Raw genomic sequence first — 19,768 nt, 5'->3', positions numbered from 1 at the left:
AGGAAATACCATCACATAAAAACTAGACAGAAGTATTCTCAGAAACTTCTTTGCGATGTGTGCATTCAACTCACAGATTTGAACCCTGCTTTTCAAAGAGCAGTTATGAAACACCCTTTTTGTAGGATCTGCAGGTGGACATTTTTGGCGCTTTGAGGCCAATGCTGGAAAAGGAAATATGTATACATAAAAACTAAACAGAAGCATTCTCAGAAACTTCTCTGTGTTTTATGATTTCAACTCACAGAGTTGAACCTTCCTTTTGATAGCGCAGTTTTGAAACACTCTTTTGTAGAATCTGCAAGTGGATATTTGGAATGCTTTGAGGCCTATGCTCGAAAAGGAAATTTCTTCATATAAATACTAGACAGAAGCATGCTCAGAAACTTCTTTGTGATGAGTGCATTGTATTCACAGACTTTAAATTTCCTTTTGATAGAGCAGTTTTGAAACAGTCTTTTTGTAAAATATGAAAGTGTATATTTGGTGCGATTTGAGGGCTAAGATGGAAAAGGAAATATCTTCACATAAAAACTGGACAGAAGTATTCTCCGTATTTTCTTTGTGATGTGTGCATTAAACTAACAGAGTAGAACCTTCCTTTTGATAGAGCAGTTTTGAAACCCTCTTTTTGTAGAATCTGCAAGTGGATATTTGGAGCGATTTGAGGCCTATGGTGAAAAAGGGGATATCTTCGCATAAAAACTAGATAGAAGCATTCTCAGAAACTTCCCTGTGCCGTATGCATTCAACTCACGGACTTAAAACTTCCTTTTGAAAGAGCAGATTTGAAACACTTTTTTTGTAGAAACTGCAAGTGGATATTTGGAGCGCTTTGAGGCCTATGCAGGAAAAGGAAATATCCCCACATAAAAAGTAGACAAAACCATTCTCCGAAACTTCTTTGCGATGAATGCATTCACCTCACAGAGTTGAACCTTCCCTTTGATGGGACAGTTTTGAAACACTCTTTTTGTAGAATCTGCAAGTGGCTATTTGGAGCGCTTTGAGGCGTATGCTGGAAAAGGAAATATCTTCACATAATAAATAGACGGAAGCATTCACAGAAACTTGTCTGTGATGAGTGCATTCACCTCACAGAGTTCAACCTTCCTTTTGGTAGAACAGTTATGAAACACTCTCTTTGTAGAGTCTACAAGAGATTATTTGGAGCTCATTGAGGCCTATGCTGGAAAAGAAAGTATCTTCCCGGAAAAACTAAGCAGAATCATTCTCAGAAATATTTTTGTGATGAGTGCATTCAACTCACAGCCTTGAACCTTCCTTTTGATAGAGTAGTTTTGAAACACTCGTTTTGTAGAATCTGCAAGTGGATATTTGGAGTGCTTTGAGGTCTATGCTGGAAAAGGAAATATCTTCACATCAAAACTAGACAGAAACATTCTCAGAAATTTCTGTGTGATGAGTGCATTCAACTCACAGGGTTGAACTTTCCTTTTGCTAGAACAGTTTTGAAACATTCTTTTTGTAGAATCTGCAAGTGTGTATTTGGAGCGATTTGAGGCCTATGCTGCAAAAAGAGAAATCTTCACATAAAAACTAGACAGAAGCATTCCCAAAAACTTCCCCGTGCTTCATGCATTCAACTCACAGACTTGAACCTTCCTTTTGATAGAGCAGTTTTGAAACACTCTTTTTGTAGAATCTGCAATTGGATATTTGGAGCGATTTGAGGCCTATGATGAAAAAGGGAATGTCTTCACCTAAAAACTAGACAGAAGCATGCTCTGAAACTTCTTTGTGATGAGTGCATTCAACCCACAGAGTTGAAACCTCCTTTTTTTTAGAAATGTTTTGTAACACTCTCTTTGTACAATCTGAAAGTGGATACTTGGTGCGCTTTGAGGCCTATGCTGGAAATGGAAATATGTTCTCATAAAAACTAAGCAGAAGCATACTCACAGAGTTCTTAGTGATGAGTGCATTCAACTCACAGACATAAACTTTCCTTTTGATATAGCAGTTTTGACACACTCTTTTTGTGGAATCTGCAAGTGGATATTTGGAGCGCTATGAGGGCTACGCTGTAAAAGGAAATATCATCACATAAAAACTATACAGAAGCATTCTCAGAAACATCTCTATGATGAGCGCATTGTACTCACAGACTTGAACTTTCTTTTTGATAGAGCAGTTTTGAAACACTCCTTTTGTAGAATGTGCAAGTGGATATTTGGTGTGCTTTGAGGCCTAATCTGGAAAAGGAAATATCTTCACATAAAAACTAGACAGAAGCATTCTCTGAAACTTCTTTGTGATGCGTGCATTCATCTAACAGACTAGAAACTTCCTTTTGATAGAGCAGTTTTGAAACACCCTTTTTGTAGAATCTGCAAGTGGATATTTGGAGCGATTTGAGGCCTGTGGTGTAAAAGGGAATATCTTCACATAAAAACTAGAAGGAAGCATTCTCAGAAACTTCAGTGTGCGTTATGCATTCAACTCACAGACTTGAACCTTCCTTTTGAAAAAGCAGATTTGAAAAACTCTTTTTGTAGAAATTGCAAGTGGATATTTGGAGTGCTTTGAGGCCTATGCTGGAAAAGGATATATCCTCACATAAAAACTAGACAAAAGCATTCCCTGAAACTTCTTTGTGATGAATGCATTCAGCTTACAGAGTTGAACTTTCCTTTTGATAGAACAGTTTTGAAACACTCTTTTTGTAGAATCTGCAAGTGGATATTTGGAGAGCTTTGAGACCTATGCTGGAAAAGGAAATATCTTCACATAAAAATTAGACAGAAGCATTCTCAGACACTTCTCTGTGATGAGTGCATTCAACTCAGAGAGTTCAACCTTCCTTTTGGTAGAACAGTTTTGAATCACTCTCTTTCTAGAATCTACAATAGATTATTTGGAGCTCATTTAGGCCTATGATGGGAAAGGGAATATCTTCCCATAAAAACTAAGCAGAATCATTCTCAGAAACATTTATGTGATGAGTGCTTTCAACTCAGAGACTTGAACATTCCTTTTGATAGAGCAGTTTTGAAACACTCTTTTTGTAGAATCTGCAATTGGATATTTGGAGTGCTTTGAGACCTATGCTGGAAAAGGAAATATCTTCACATAAAAATTAGACAGAAGCATTCTCAGACACTTCTCTGTGATGGGCGCATTCAGCTCACTGAGTTCAACCTTCCTTTAAGTAGAATTGTTTTGAATCACTCTCTTTGTAGAATCTACTATCGATTATTTGGAGCGCATTGAGGCCTACGATGGAAAAGGGAATATCTTCCCATAAAAACTAAGCAGAATCATTCTCAGAAACATTTTTGTGATGAGTGCATTCAACTCTGAGACTTGAACATTCCTTTTGAAAGAGCAGTTTTGAAACACTCTTTTAATAGAATCTACAAGTGGGTATTTGGAGCAATTTGAGGCCTATGCTGGAAAAGGGAATATCTTCACATAAAAATTAGACAGAAGCATTCTCAGAAATTTCTTTGTGATGAGTGCGTTCAACTCACAGGGTTGAACTTTCCTTTTGATAGAACAGTTTTGAAACACTCTGTTTGTAGAATTTGCAAGTGGATATTTGGAGCGATTTGAGGCCTATGCTGCAAAAAGGGAATATCTTAACATAAGAACTAGACAGAAGCATTCTCAGAGACTTCCTTGTGCCTTATACATTCAATTCACAGGCTTGAACCTTCTTTTTGGTAGAGCAGTTTTGAAACACCCTTTTTGTAGACTCTGCAACTGGATATTTACAGCGATTTGAGGCCTACAGTGAAAAAGGGGATATCTTCACATAAAAACTAGATAGAAGCATTCTCAGAAACTTCCCTTTGCTTTATGCAGTCAACTCACAGACTTGAAACTTCCTTTTCAAAGAGCAGATTTTAAATACTCTTTTTGTAGAAACTGCAAGTGGATATTTGGAGCGCTTTGAGGCCTATGCTGGAAAAGGAAATATCCTCACATAAAAACAAGACAAAAGCATTCTCCGAAACTTCTTTGGGATGAATGCATTCAGCTCACAGAGTTGAACCTTGCCTTTGATAGAACAGTTTTGAAACACTCTTTTTTTAGAATCTGCAAGTGGATATTTGGAGCGCATTGGGACCTATGCTGGAAAAAGAAATATCTTCACATAATACCTAGACGGAAGCATTCTCAGAAACTTCTCTGTGATGAGTCATTTATGAAACACTTTCTTTGAAGAATCTATAAGAGATTATTTGGAGCTCATTGAGGCCTATGCTGGAAAAAGGAATATCTTCATATAAAAACTAGACAGAAGCATTCTGAGAAACTTCCCTGCGCTATTTGCATTCAACTCACACTCTTGAACCTTCTTTTTGAAAGAGCAGATTTGAAACACTCTTTTTGTAGAAAGTGCAAGTGCATATTTGGAGTGCTTTGAGGCCTATGATGGAAAAGGAAATATCCTCACAGAAAAATTAGACAAAAGCATTCTCAGAAATTTCTTTGTGATGTGTGCATTTAATTCACCGAGTTGAACTTTCCTTTTGATAGAACAGTTTTGAAACAGTCTTTTTGTAGAATCTGCAAGTGGATATTTGGAGCATTTTGAGGTCTATGCTGGAAAAGGAAATATCTTCACATAAAAACTAGACAGAAGCATTCCCAAAAACTTCCCCGTGCTTCATGCATTCAACTCACAGAATTGAACCTTCCTTTTGATAGAGCAGTTTTGAAACACTCTTTTTGTAGAATCTGCAATTGGATATTTGGAGCGATTTGAGGCCTATGATGAAAAAGGGAATGACTTCACCTAAAAACTAGACAGAAGCATGCTCTGAAACTTCTTTGTGATGAGTGCATTCAACCCACAGAGTTGAAACCTCCTTTTTTTTTAGAACTGTTTTGTAACACTCTCTTTGTAGAATCTGAAAGTGGATACTTGGTGCGCTTTGAGGCCTATGCTGGAAATGGAAATATGTTCTCATAAAAACTAAGCAGAAGCATACTCACAGAGTTCTTAGTGATGAGTGAATTCAACTCACAGACATAAACTTTCCTTTTGATATAGCAGTTTTGACACACTCTTTTTGTAGAATCTGCAAGTGGATATTTGGAGCGCTATGAGGCCTACGCTGTAAAAGGAAATATCATCACATAAAAACTATACAGAAGCATTCTCAGAAACATCTCTATGATGAGGGCATTGCACTCACAGACTTGAACTTTCTTTTTGATAGAGCAGTTTTCAAACACTCCTTTTGTAGAATGTGCAAGTGGATATTTGGTGTGCTTTGAGGCCTAATCTGGAAAAGGAAATATCTTCACATAAAAACTAGACAGAAGCATTCTCTGAAACTTCTTTGTGATGCGTGCATTCGTCTAACAGACTAGAAACTTCCTTTTGATAGAGCAGTTTTGAAACACCCTTTTTGTAGAATCTACAAGTGGATATTTGGAGTGATTTGAGGCCTGTGGTGTAAAAGGGAATATCTTCACATAAAAAATAGAAGGAAGCATTCTCAGAAACTTCAGTGTGCTTTATGCATTCAACTCACAGACTTGAACCTTCCTTTTGAAAAAGCAGATTTGAAAAACTCTTTTTGTAGAAATTGCAAGTGGATATTTGGAGTGGTTTGAGGCCTATGCTGGAAAAGGATATATCCTCACATAAAAACTAGACAAAAGCATTCTCTGAAACTTCTTTGTGATGAATGCATTCAGCTTACAGAGTTGAACTTTCCTTTTGATAGAACAGTTTTGAAACACTCTTTTTGTAGAATCTGCAAGTGGATATTTGGAGAGCTTTGTGACCTATGCTGGAAAAGGAAATATCTTCACATAAAAATTAGACAGAAGCATTCTCAGACACTTCTCTGTGATGAGTGCATTCAACTCACAGAGTTCAACCTTCCTTTTTGTAGAACAGTTATGAAACACTCTCTTTGTAGAATCTACAAGGGATCATTTGGAGCACATTGGGGCCTATGCTGGAAAAGGAAGTATCTTCCCATTAAAAAAAAAGCAGAATCATTCTGAGATACTTTTTTGTGATCAGTGCATTCGACTCACAGACTTGAACCTTCCTTTTGATAGAGCAGTTTTGAAACACTCTTTTTGAAGAATCTTCAAGTGGATATTTGGAGCGCTTTGAGGCCTATGCTGGAAAAGGAAATATCTTCACATAAAAACTAGACAGAAGCATTGTCAGACACTTCTCTATGATGAGTGCATTCAACTCACAGAGTTCAACCTTCCTTTTTGTAGAACAGTTATGAAACACTCTCTTTGTATAATCTACAAGGGATCATTTGGAGCACATTAAGACCTATGCTGGAAAAGGGTGTATCTTCCCATAAAAAAATAAGCAGAATCATTCTGAGATACCTTTTTGTGATGAGTGCATTCAACTCACAGACTTGAACATTCCTTTCGATAGAGCAGTTTTGAAACACTCTTTTTGTAGATTCTGCAAGTGGGTATTTTGAGCGCTTTGAGGTCAAAGATGGAAAAGGAAATATCTTCATATAAAAACTAGACAGAAGCATTCTCAGAAATTACTTCGGGATGAGTGCATTCAACCCAAAGAGTTGAACCTTCCTTTTGATAGAACAGTTTTGAAACACTTTTTTTGGAGAATCTGCAAGTGGATATTTGGAGCAATTTGAGGCCTATGCTAGAAAAGGAAATATCTTCACATAAAAACTAGACGGAAGCATTCTCAGAAATTTCTTGGTGATGAGTGCATTCAACTCACAGGTTTGAACTTGCCTTTTGATAGAACAGCTTTGAAACACTCTGTTTGTAGAATTTGCAAGTGGATATTTTTAGAGATTTGTGGCCTGTGCTGCATAAAGGGAATATCTTAACTTTAGAACAAGACAGAAGCATTCTCAGAGACTCCCCTGTGCTTTATGCATTCAAATCACAGGCTTGAACCTTCCTTTTGATAGAGCAGTTTTGAACCACTCTTTTTGTAGAATCTGCAAGTGGATATTTGGAGTGATTTGAGGCCTATGATGAAAAAGGAAATATCTTCACCTAAAAACTAGACAGAAACATTCTCAGAAACTTCTGTGGGATCAGAACGTTCAACCAACAGAGTTGAACCTTCCTTTTGATAGACTAGTTTTGAAACACACTTTTTGTAGAATCTGCAAGTGGATGTTTGGAGGGCTTTGAGGCCTATGCTGGAAAGAAAATATCTTCACCTAAAAACTAGACAGAAGCATTCTCAGAAACTTCTTTGTGATGAGTGCATTCAACTCACAGTGTTGAAAGTTCCTTTTGATAGAACAATTGTGACACAATCTTCTTATAGAATCTGCAAGTGGATATTTGGATTGCTTGAGGCCTATGCTGGAGTAAGAAATAATTTCACATAAAAACTATATTGAAGCATTCTCAAAAACATCTTTGTGATGTGTGCCTTCAACTCACAGAATTGAAACTTCCTTTTGATAAAGCAGTTTTGAAACACCATATTGTAGAATCTGCAAGTGGATAGTTTTAGCACTTTGAGGCCTAGCCTGGAAAAGGGTATATCTTCACATAAAAACTGGACAGAAGCATTCTCAGAAACTTCCCTGTGCTTTATGAATTCAACTCACAGACTTGAACCTTCCTTTTGATAGAACAGTTTGGAAAAACACTTTTTGTAGAATCTGGAAGTGGATATTTAGAGCGCTTTGAGGCCTATGCAGGAAAAGGAAATACCATCACATAAAAACTAGACAGAAGTATTCTCAGAAACTTCTTTGTGATGTGTGCATTCAACTCACAGATTTGAACCCTGCTTTTCAAAGAGCAGTTATGAAACACCCTTTTTGTAGGATCTGCAGGTGGACATTCTTGGCGCTTTGAGGCCAATGCTGGAAAAGGAAATATGTATACATAAAAACTAAACAGAAGCATTCTCAGAAACTTCTCTGTGTTTTATGATTTCAACTCACAGAGTTGAACCTTCCTTTTGATAGCGCAGTTTTGAAACACTCTTTTGTAGAATCTGCAAGTGGATATTTGGAATGCTTTGAGGCCTATGCTCGAAAAGGAAATTTCTTCATATAAATACTAGACAGAAGCATGCTCAGAAACTTCTTTGTGATGAGTGCATTGTATTCACAGACTTTAAATTTCCTTTTGATAGAGCAGTTTTGAAACAGTCTTTTTGTAAAATATGAAAGTGTATATTTGGTGCGATTTGAGGGCTAAGATGGAAAAGGAAATATCTTCACATAAAAACTGGACAGAAGTATTCTCCGTATTTTCTTTGTGATGTGTGCATTAAACTAACAGAGTAGAACCTTCCTTTTGATAGAGCAGTTTTGAAACCCTCTTTTTGTAGAATCTGCAAGTGGATATTTGGAGCGATTTGAGGCCTATGGTGAAAAAGGGGATATCTTCGCATAAAAACTAGATAGAAGCATTCTCAGAAACTTCCCTGTGCCGTATGCATTCAACTCACGGACTTAAAACTTCCTTTTGAAAGAGCAGATTTGAAACACTTTTTTTGTAGAAACTGCAAGTGGATATTTGGAGCATTTTGAGGCCTATGCAGGAAAAGGAAATATCCCCACATAAAAAGTAGACAAAAGCATTCTCCGAAACTTCTTTGTGATGTATGCATTCACCTCACAGAGTTGAACCTTCCCTTTGATGGAACAGTTTTGAAACACTCTTTTTGTAGAATCTGCAAGTGGCTATTTGGAGCGCTTTGAGGCGTATGCTGGAAAAGGAAATATCTTCACATAATAAATAGACGGAAGCATTCACAGAAACTTGTCTGTGATGAGGGCATTCACCTCACAGAGTTCAACCTTCCTTTTGGTAGAACAGTTATGAAACACTCTCTTTGTAGAGTCTACAAGAGATTATTTGGAGCTCATTGAGGCCTATGCTGGAAAAGAAAGTATCTTCCCGGAAAAACTGAGCAGAATCATTCTCAGAAATATTTTTGTGATGAGTGCATTCAACTCACAGCCTTGAACCTTCCTTTTGATAGAGTAGTTTTGAAACACTCGTTTTGCAGAATCTGCAAGTGGATATTTGGAGTGCTTTGAGGTCTATGCTGGAAAAGGAAATATCTTCACATCAAAACTAGACAGAAACATTCTCAGAAATTTCTGTGTGATGAGTGCATTCAACTCACAGGGTTGAACTTTCCTTTTGCTAGAACAGTTTTGAAACATTCTTTTTGTAGAATCTGCAAGTGTGTATTTGGAGCGATTTGAGGCCTATGCTGCAAAAAGAGAAATCTTCACATAAAAACTAGACAGAAGCATTCCCAAAAACTTCCCCGTGCTTCATGCATTCAACTCACAGACTTGAACCTTCCTTTTGATAGAGCAGTTTTGAAACACTCTTTTTGTAGAATCTGCAATTGGATATTTGGAGCGATTTGAGGCCTATGATGAAAAAGGGAATGTCTTCACCTAAAAACTAGACAGAAGCATGCTCTGAAACTTCTTTGTGATGAGTGCATTCAACCCACAGAGTTGAAACCTCCTTTTTTTTTAGAACTGTTTTGTAACACTCTCTTTGTAGAATCTGAAAGCGGATACATGGTGCGCTTTGAGGCCTACGCTGGAAATGGAAATATGTTCTCATAAAAACTAAGCAGAAGCATACTCACAGAGTTCTTAGTGATGAGTGCATTCAACTCACAGACATAAACTTTCCTTTTGGTATAGCAGTTTTGACACACTCTTTTTGTAGAATCTGCTAGTGGATATTTGGAGCGCTATGAGGGCTACGCTGTAAAAGGAAATATCATCACATAAAAACTATACAGAAGCATTCTCAGAAACATCTCTATGATGAGCGCATTGTACTCACAGACTTGAACTTTCTTTTTGATAGAGCAGTTTTGAAACACTCCTTTTGTAGAATGTGCAAGTGGATATTTGGTGTGCTTTGAGGCCTAATCTGCAAAAGGAAATATCTTCACATAAAAACTAGACAGAAGCATTCTCTGAAACTTCTTTGTGATGTGTGCATTCATCTAACAGACTAGAAACTTCCTTTAGATAGAGCAGTTTTGAAACACCCTTTTTGTAGAATCTGCAAGTGGATATTTGGAGCGATTTGAGGCCTGTGGTGTAAAAGGGAATATCTTCACATAAAAACTAGAAGGAAGCATTCTCAGAAACTTCAGTGTGCTTTATGCATTCAACTCACAGACTTGAACCTTCCTTTTGAAAAAGCAGATTTGAAAAACTCTTTTTGTAGAAATTGCAAGTGGATATTTGGAGTGGTTTGAGGCCTATGCTGGAAAAGGATATATCCTCACATAAAAACTAGACAAAAGCATTCCCTGAAACTTCTTTGTGATGAATGAATTCAGCTTACAGAGTTGAACTTTCCTTTTGATAGAACAGTTTTGAAATACTCTTTTTGTAGAATCTGCAAGTGGATATTTGGAGAGCTTTGAGACCTATGCTGGAAAAGGAAATATCTTCACATAAAAATTAGACAGAAGCATTCTCAGACACTTCTCTGTGATGAGTGCATTCAACTCAGAGAGTTCAACCTTCCTTTTGGTAGGACAGTTTTGAATCACTCTCTTTCTAGAATCTACAATAGATTATTTGGAGCTCATTTAGGCCTATGATGGGAAAGGGAATATCTTCCCATAAAAACTAAGCAGAATCATTCTCAGAAACATTTATGTGATGAGTGCTTTCAACTCAGAGACTTGAACATTCCTTTTGATAGAGCAGTTTTGTAATAGTCTTTTTGTAGAATCTGCAATTGGATATTTGGAGTGCTTTGAGACCTATGCTGGAAAAGGAAATATCTTCACATAAAAATTAGACAGAAGCATTCTCAGACACTTCTCTGTCATGGGCGCATTCAGCTCACTGAGTTCAACCTTCCTTTAGGTAGAATAGTTTTGAATCACTCTCTTTGTAGAATCTACTATCGATTATTTGGAGCGCATTGAGGCCTACGATGGAAAAGGGAATATCTTCCCATTAAAACTGAGCAGAATCATTCTCAGAAACATTTTTGTGATGAGTACATTCAACTCTGAGACTTGAACATTCCTTTTGAAAGAGCAGTTTTGAAACACTCTTTTAATAGAATCTACAAGTGGGTATTTGGAGCAATTTGAGGCCTATGCTGGAAAAGGGAATATCTTCACATAAAAATTAGACAGAAGCATTCTCAGAAATTTCTTTGTGATGAGTGCGTTCAACTCACAGGGTTGAACTTTCCTTTTGATAGAACAGTTTTGAAACACTCTGTTTGTAGAATTTGCAAGTGGATATTTGGAGCGATTTGAGGCCTATGCTGCAAAAAGGGAATATCTTAACATAAGAACTAGACAGAAGCATTCTCAGAGACTTCCTTGTGCCTTATACATTCAATTCACAGGCTTGAACCTTCTTTTTGGTAGAGCAGTTTTGAAACACCCTTTTTGTAGACTCTGCAAGTGGATATTTACAGCGATTTGAGGCCTACAGTGAAAAAGGGGATATCTTCACATAAAAACTAGATAGAAGCATTCTCAGAAACTTCCCTTTGCTTTATGCAGTCAACTCACAGACTTGAAACTTCCTTTTCAAAGAGCAGATTTTAAATACTCTTTTTGTAGAAACTGCAAGTGGATATTTGGAGCGCTTTGAGGCCTATGCTGGAAAAGGAAATATCCTCACATAAAAACAAGACAAAAGCATTCTCCGAAACTTCTTTGGGATGAATGCATTCAGCTCACAGAGTTGAACCTTGCCTTTGATAGAACAGTTTTGAAACACTCTTTTTTTTGAATCTGCAAGTGGATATTTGGAGCGCATTGGGACCTATGCTGGAAAAAGAAATATCTTCACATAATACCTAGACGGAAGCACTCTCAGAAACTTCTCTGTGATGAGTCATTTATGAAACACTTTCTTTGAAGAATCTATAAGAGATTATTTGGAGCTCATTGAGGCCTATGCTGGAAAAAGGAATATCTTCATATAAAAACTAGACAGAAGCATTCTGAGAAACTTCCCTGCGCTATTTGCATTCAACTCACACTCTTGAACCTTCTTTTTGAAAGAGCAGATTTGAAACACTCTTTTTGTAGAAACTGCAAGTGCATATTTGGAGTGCTTTGAGGCCTATGTTGGAAAAGGAAATAGCCTCACAGAAAAATTAGACAAAAGCATTCTCAGAAATTTCTTTGTGATGTGTGCATTTAATTCACCGAGTTGAACTTTCCTTTTGATAGAACAGTTTTGAAACAGTCTTTTTGTAGAATCTGCAAGTGCATATTTGGAGCATTTTGAGGTCTATGCTGGAAAAGGAAATATCTTCACATAAAAACTAGACAGAAGCATTCCCAACAACTTCCCCGTGCTTCATGCATTCAACTCACAGACTTGAACCTTCCTTTTGATAGAGCAGTTTTGAAACACTCTTTTTGTAGAATCTGCAATTGGATATTTGGAGCGATTTGAGGCCTATGATGAAAAAGGGAATGTCTTCACCTAAAAACTAGACAGAAGCATCCTCTGAAACTTCTTTGTGATGAGTGCATTCAACCAACAGAGTTGAATCCTCCTTTTTTTTAGAACTGTTTTGTAACACTCTCTTTGTAGAATCTGAAAGTGGATACTTGGTGCGCTTTGAGGCCTATGCTGGAAATGGAAATATGTTCTCATAAAAACTAAGCAGAAGCATACTCACAGAGTTCTTAGTGATGAGTGCATTCAACTCACAGACATAAACTTTCCTTTTGATATAGCAGTTTTGACACACTCTTTTTGTAGAATCTGCAAGTGGATATTTGGAGCGCTATGAGGGCTACGCTGCAAAAGGAAATATCATCACATAAAAACTATACAGAAGCATTCTCAGAAACATCTCTATGATGAGCGCATTGTACTCACAGACCTGAACTTTCTTTTTGATAGAGCAGGTTTGAAACACTCCTTTTGTAGAATGTGCAAGTGGATATTTGGTGTGCTTTGAGGCCTAATCTGGAAAAGGAAATATCTTCACATAAAAACTAGACAGAAGCATTCTCTGAAACTTCTTTGTGATGCGTGCATTCATCTAACAGACTAGAAACTTCCTTTTGATAGAGCAGTTTTGAAACAACCTTTTTGTAGAATCTACAAGTGGATATTTGGAGCGATTTGAGGCCTGTGGTGTAAAAGGGAATATCTTCACATAAAAACTAGAAGGAAGCATTCTCAGAAACTTCAGTGTGCGTTATGCATTCAACTCACAGACTTGAACATTCCTTTTGAAAGAGCAGATTTGAAAAACTCTTTTTGTAGAAATTGCAAGTGGATATTTGGAGTGGTTTGAGGCCTATGCTGGAAAAGGATATATCCTCACATAAAAACTAGACAAAAGCATTCTCTGAAACTTCTTTGCGATGAATGCATTCAGCTTACAGAGTTGAACTTTCCTTTTGATAGAACAGTTTTGAAACACTCTTTTTGTAGAATCTGCAAGTGGATATTTGGAGAGATTTGAGACCTATGCTGGAAAAGGAAATATCTTCACATAAAAATTAGACAGAAGCATTGTCAGACACTTCTCTGTGATGAGTGCATTCAACTCAGAGAGTTCAACCTTCCTTTTGGTAGAACAGTTTTGAATCACTCTCTTTCTAGAATCTACAATAGATTATTTGGAGCTCATTTAGGCCTATGATGGGAAAGGGAATATCTTCCCATAAAAACTAAGCAGAATCATTCTCAGAAACATTTATGTGATGAGTGCTTTCAACTCAGAGACTTGAACATTCCTTTTGATAGAACAGTTTTGAAACACTCTTTTTGTAGAATCTGCAATTGGATATTTGGAGTGCTTTGAGACCTATGCTGCAAAAGGAAATATCTTCACATAAAAATTAGACAGAAGCATTCTCAGACACTTCTCTGTGATGGGCGCATTCAGCTCACTGAGTTCAACCTTCCCTTAGGTAGAATAGTTTTGAATCACTCTCTTTGTAGAATCTACTATAGATTATTTGGAGCGCATTGAGGCCTACGATGAAAAAGGGAATATCTTCCCATAAAAACTAAGCAGAATCATTCTCAGAAACATTTTTGTGATGAGTGCATTCAACTCTGAGACTTGAACATTCCTTTTGAAAGAGCAGTTTTGAAACACTCTTTTTATAGAATCTACAAGTGGGTATTTGGGGCAATTTGAGGCCTATGCTGGAAAAGGGAATATCTTCACATAAAAATTAGACAGAAGCATTCTCAGAAATTTCTTTGTGATGAGTGCGTTCAACTCACAGGGTTGAACTTTCCTTTTGATAGAACAGTTTTGAAACACTCTGTTTGTAGAATTTGCAAGTGGATATTTGGAGCGATTTGAGGCCTATGCTGCAAAAAGGGAATATCTTAACATAAGAACTAGACAGAAGCATTCTCAGAGACTTCCTTGTGCCTTATACATTCAATTCACAGGCTTGAACCTTCTTTTTGGTAGAGCAGTTTTGAAACACCCTTTTTGTAGACTCTGCAAGTGGATATTTACAGCGATTTGAGGCCTACAGTGAAAAAGGGGATATCTTCACATAAAAACTAGATAGAAGCATTCTCAGAAACTTCCCTTTGCTTTATGCAGTCAACTCACAGACTTGAAACTTCCTTTTCAAAGAGCAGATTTTAAATACTCTTTTTGTAGAAACTGCAAGTGGATATTTGGAGCGCTTTGAGGCCTATGCTGGAAAAGGAAATATCCTCACATAAAAACAAGACAAAAGCATTCTCCGAAACTTCTTTGGGATGAATGCATTCAGCTCACAGAGTTGAACCTTGCCTTTGATAGAACAGTTTTGAAACACTCTTTTTTTAGAATCTGCAAGTGGATATTTGGAGCGCATTGGGACCTATGCTGGAAAAAGAAATATCTTCACATAATACCTAGACGGAAGCATTCTCAGAAACTTCTCTGTGATGAGTCATTTATGAAACACTTTCTTTGAAGAATCTATAAGAGATTATTTGGAGCTCATTGAGGCCTATGCTGGAAAAAGGAATATCTTCATATAAAAACTAGACAGAAGCATTCTGAGAAACTTCCCTGCGCTATTTGCATTCAACTCACACTCTTGAACCTTCTTTTTGAAAGAGCAGATTTGAAACACTCTTTTTGTAGAAACTGCAAGTGCATATTTGGAGTGCTTTGAGGCCTATGATGGAAAAGGAAATATCCTCACAGAAAAATTAGACAGAAGCATTCTCAGACACTTCTCTGTGATGAGTGCATTCAGCTCACTGAGTTCAACCTTCCTTTAGGTAGAATAGTTTTGAATCACTCTCTTTGTAGAATCTACTATAGATTATTTGGATTGCATTGAGGCCTACGATGGAAAAGGGAATATCTTCCCATAAAAACTAAGCAGAATCATTCTCAGAAACATTTTTGTGATGAGTGCATTCAACCTTGAGACTTGAACATTCCTTTTGAAAGAGCAGTTTTGAAACACTCTTTTTATAGAATCTACAAGTGGGTATTTATAGCAATTTGAGGCCTATGCTGGGAAAGGGGCTATCTTCACATAAAAATTAGACAGAAGCATTCTGAGAAATTTCTTTGTGATGAGTGCATTCAACTCACAGGGTTGAACTTTCCTTTTGATAGAACAGTTTTGAAACACTCTGTTTGTAGAATTTGTATGTGGATATTTGGAGCGATTTGAGGCCTATGCTGCAAAAAGGTAATATCTGAACATAAGAACTAGACAGAAGCATTCTCAGAGACTTCCTTGTGCTTTATGTATTCAATTCACAGGCTTGAACCTTCTTTTTGGTAGAGCAGTTTTGAAACACCCTTTTTGTAGACTCTGCAAGTGGATATTTACAGCGATTTGAGGCCTACGGTGAAAAAGGGGATATCTTCTGATAAAAACTAGATAGAAGCATTCTCAGAAACTTTCCTGTGCTTTATGCAGTCAACTCACAGACTTGAAACTTCCTTTTCAAAGAGCAGATTTTAAATACTCTTTTTGTAGAAACTGCAAGGGGATATTTGGAGCGCTTTGAGGCCTATGCTGGAAAAGGAAATATCTTCACATAAAAACTAGACGGAAGATAGGGGGAGGAGCCAAGATGACCGAATAGGAACAGCTCTAGTCAACAGCTCCCAGCTTGAGCGACGCAGAAGACGGGTGATTGCTGCATTTCCATCGGAGTTACCGTGTTCATCTCTCTAGGTAGTGCCAGGCAGTGGGCGCAGGTCAGTGGGTGAGTGCACCGTGCACCAACTGAAGAAGTGGCGAGGCATTGCCTCACTCGGGAAGCACAAGGGGTCAGGGAGTTCCCTTTCCAGGGGTGACAGAGGGCACCTGGAAAATCGGGCCACTCCCACCCAAATACTGTGCTTTTCCAATGGGCTTAGGAAACGGTGCCCCAGGAGAGTATAGCCCACACCTGGCTCAGAGGGTCCTATTCACACGGAGTCTCGCTGATTGTTATCACAGCAGTCTGAGATCAAACAGCAAGTCGGCAGCGAGGCTGGGGATGGGCGCCCGCCATTGCCCAGGCTTGCTTAGGTAAACAAAGCAGCCAGGAGGCTTGAACTGGGTGGAGCCCACCACAGCTCAAGGAGGCCTACCTGCCTCTGTAGGCTCCACCTCTGTGGGCAGGGCACAGACAAACAAAAAGACAGCAGTAACCTCTGCAGACTTAAATGTCCCTGTCTGACAGCTGTGAGGAGAGCAGTGGTTCTCCCAGCATGCAACTGGAGATCTGAGAATGGGCTGACTGCCTCCTAAAGTGGGTCCCTGGCCCCTGACCCCCGAGCAGCCTAACTGGGAGGCACCCCCCAGCAGGGGCAGACTGACCCCTCACACGGCCGGCCAGTTACTCCAACAGACCTGCAGCTGAGGGTCCTGTCTGTTAGAAGGAAAACTAACAGAAAGGACATCCACACCAAAAACCCATCTGTACATCATCATCATCAAAGACCAAAAGTAGATAAAACCACAAAGATGGGGAAAAAACAGAGCAGAAAAACTGGAAACTCTAAAAAGCAGAGCACCTCTCCTCCTCCAAAGGAACGCAGTTCCTCACTAGCAATGGAACAAAGCTGGACAGAGAATGACTTTGACGAGCTGAGAGAAGAAGGCTTTAGACGATCAAATTACTCCGACCTATGGGAGGATATTCAAACCAAAGGCAAAGAAGTTGAAAACTTTGAAAAAAATTTAGAAGAATGTATAACTAGAATAACCAATACAGAGAAGTGCTTAAAGGAGCTGATGGAGCCAAAAACCAAGGCTCGAGAACTACTTGAAGAATGCAGAAGCCTCAGGAGCCGATACGATCAAATGGAAGAAAGGATATCAGCTCCGGAAGATGAAATGAATGAAATGAAGTGAGAAGGGAAGTTTAGAGAAAAAAGAATAAAAAGAAACGAGCAAAGCCTCCAAGAAATGTGGGACTATGTGAAAAGACCAAATCTACGTCTGATTGGCGTACCTGAAAGTGACGGGGAGAATGGAAAGAAGCTGGAAGACACTCTGCAGGATATTATCCAGGAGAACTTCCCCAATCTAGCAAGGCAGGCCAACATTCAGATTCAGGAAATACAGAGAATGCCACAAAGGTACTCCTCGAGAAGAGCAACTCCAAGACACATAATTGTCAGACTCACCAAAGTTGAAATGAAGGAAAAAATGTTAAGGGCAGCCAGAGAGAAAGGTCGGATTACCATCAAAGGGAAGCCCATCAGACTAACAGCACATCTCTCGGCAGAAACCCTACAAGCCAGAAGAGAGTGGGAGCCAATATTGAACATTCTTAAAGAAAAGAAATTTCCACCCAGAATTTCATATCCAGCCAAACTAAGCTTCATAATTGAAGGAGAAATAAAATACTTTACAGACAAGCAAATGCTGAGAGATTTTGTCACCACCAGGCCTGCCCTAAATGAGCTCCTGAAGGAAGCGCTAAACATGGAAAGGCACAACAGGTACCAGCCACTGCAAAATCATACTGAAATGTAAAGACCATTGAGACTAGGAAGAGACTGCATCAACTAACGAGCAAAATAACCAGCTAACATCATAATAACAGGATTAGATTCACACATAACAATATTAACTTTAAATGTAAATGGACTAAATGCTCCAATTAAAAGACACAGACTGGCAAATTTGACAAAGACTCAAGACCCATCAGTGTGCTGTATTCAGGAAACCCATCTCACGTGCAGAGACACACATAGCCTCAACATAAAAGGATGGAGGAAGATCTACCAAGCAAATGGAAAACAAAAAAAGGCAGGGGTTGCAATCCTAATCTCTGATAAAACAGACTTTAAACCAACAAAGATCAAAAGAGACAAAGAAGGCCATTACATAATGGTAAAGGGATTAATTCAAGAAGAAGAGCTAACTATCCTAAATATATATGCACCCAATACAGGAGCCCCAAAATTCACAAAGCAAGTCCTGAGTGACCTACGAAGAGGCTTAGACTCCCACACATTAATAATGGGAGACATTAACACCCCACTGTCAACATTAGACAGATCAACGAGACAGAATGTCAAAAAGGATACACAGGAATTGAGCTCAGCTCTGCACCAAGCGGACCTAATAGACATCTACAGAACTCTCCACCTCAAATCAACAGAATATACCATTTTTTCAGCACCACACCACACCTATTCCAAGATTGACCATATATTTGGAAGTAAAGTTCTCCTCAATAAATGTAAAAGAACAGAAATTATAACAAACTATCTCTCAGATCACAGTGCAATCAAGCTAGAACTCAGGATTAAGAATCTCACTCAAAACCGCTCAACTACATGGAAACTGAACAACCTGCTCCTGAGTGACTACTGGGTACATAACGAAATGAAGGCAGAAATAAAGATGTTCTTTGAAACCAACAAGAACCAAGACACAACATACCAGAATCTCTGGGATGAATTCAAAGTAGTGTGTAGAGGGAAATTTATAGCACTAAATGCCCACAAGAGAAAGCAAGAAAAATCCAAAATTGACACCCTAACATCACAATTAAAAGAACTAGAAAAGCAAGAGCAAACACATTCAAAAGCTAGCAGAAGGCAAGAAATAACTAAAATCAGAGCAGAACTGAAGGAAATAGAGACACAAAAAACCCTTCAAAAAATCACTGAATCCAGGAGCTGGTTTTTTGAAAGGATCAACAAAATTGATAGACTGCTAGCAAGATTAATAAAGAAAAAAAGAGAGAAGAATCAAATAGATGCAATAAAAAATGATAAAGGGGATATCACCACCAATCCCACAGAAATACAAACTAGCATCAGAGAATATTACAAACACCTCTACTCAAATAAACTATAAAATCTAGAAGAAATGGATAAATTCCTCAACACATACACCCTCCCAAGACTAAACCAGGAAGAAGTTGAATCTCTGAATAGACCAATAACAGGAGCTGAAATTGTGGCAATAATCAATAGCTTACCAACCAAAAAAAGTCCAGGACCAGATGGGTTCACAGCCGAATTCTACCAGAGGTACAAGGAGGAGCTGGTACCATTCCTTCTGAAACTATTCCAATCAATAGAAAAAGAGGGAATCCTCCCTAACTCATTTTATGAGGCCAGCATCATCCTGATACCAAAGCCTGGCAGAGACACAACAAAAAAGAGAATTTTAGACCAATATCCTTGATGAACATTGATGCAAAAATCCTCAATAAAATACTGGCAAGCAGAATCCAGCAGCACATCAAAAAGCTTATCCACCATGATCAGGTGGGCTTCATCCCTGGGATGCATGGCTGGTTCAATATATGCAAATCAATAAATGTAATCCAGCATATAAACAGAACCAAAGACAAAAACCACATGATTATCT

This window comes from Pongo abelii, chromosome 13 (assembly GCF_028885655.2).
Source record: "Pongo abelii isolate AG06213 chromosome 13, NHGRI_mPonAbe1-v2.0_pri, whole genome shotgun sequence".
NCBI classification, from domain to species: domain Eukaryota; kingdom Metazoa; phylum Chordata; class Mammalia; order Primates; family Hominidae; genus Pongo; species Pongo abelii.
Note: the sequence above shows the minus strand (reverse complement) of the source record.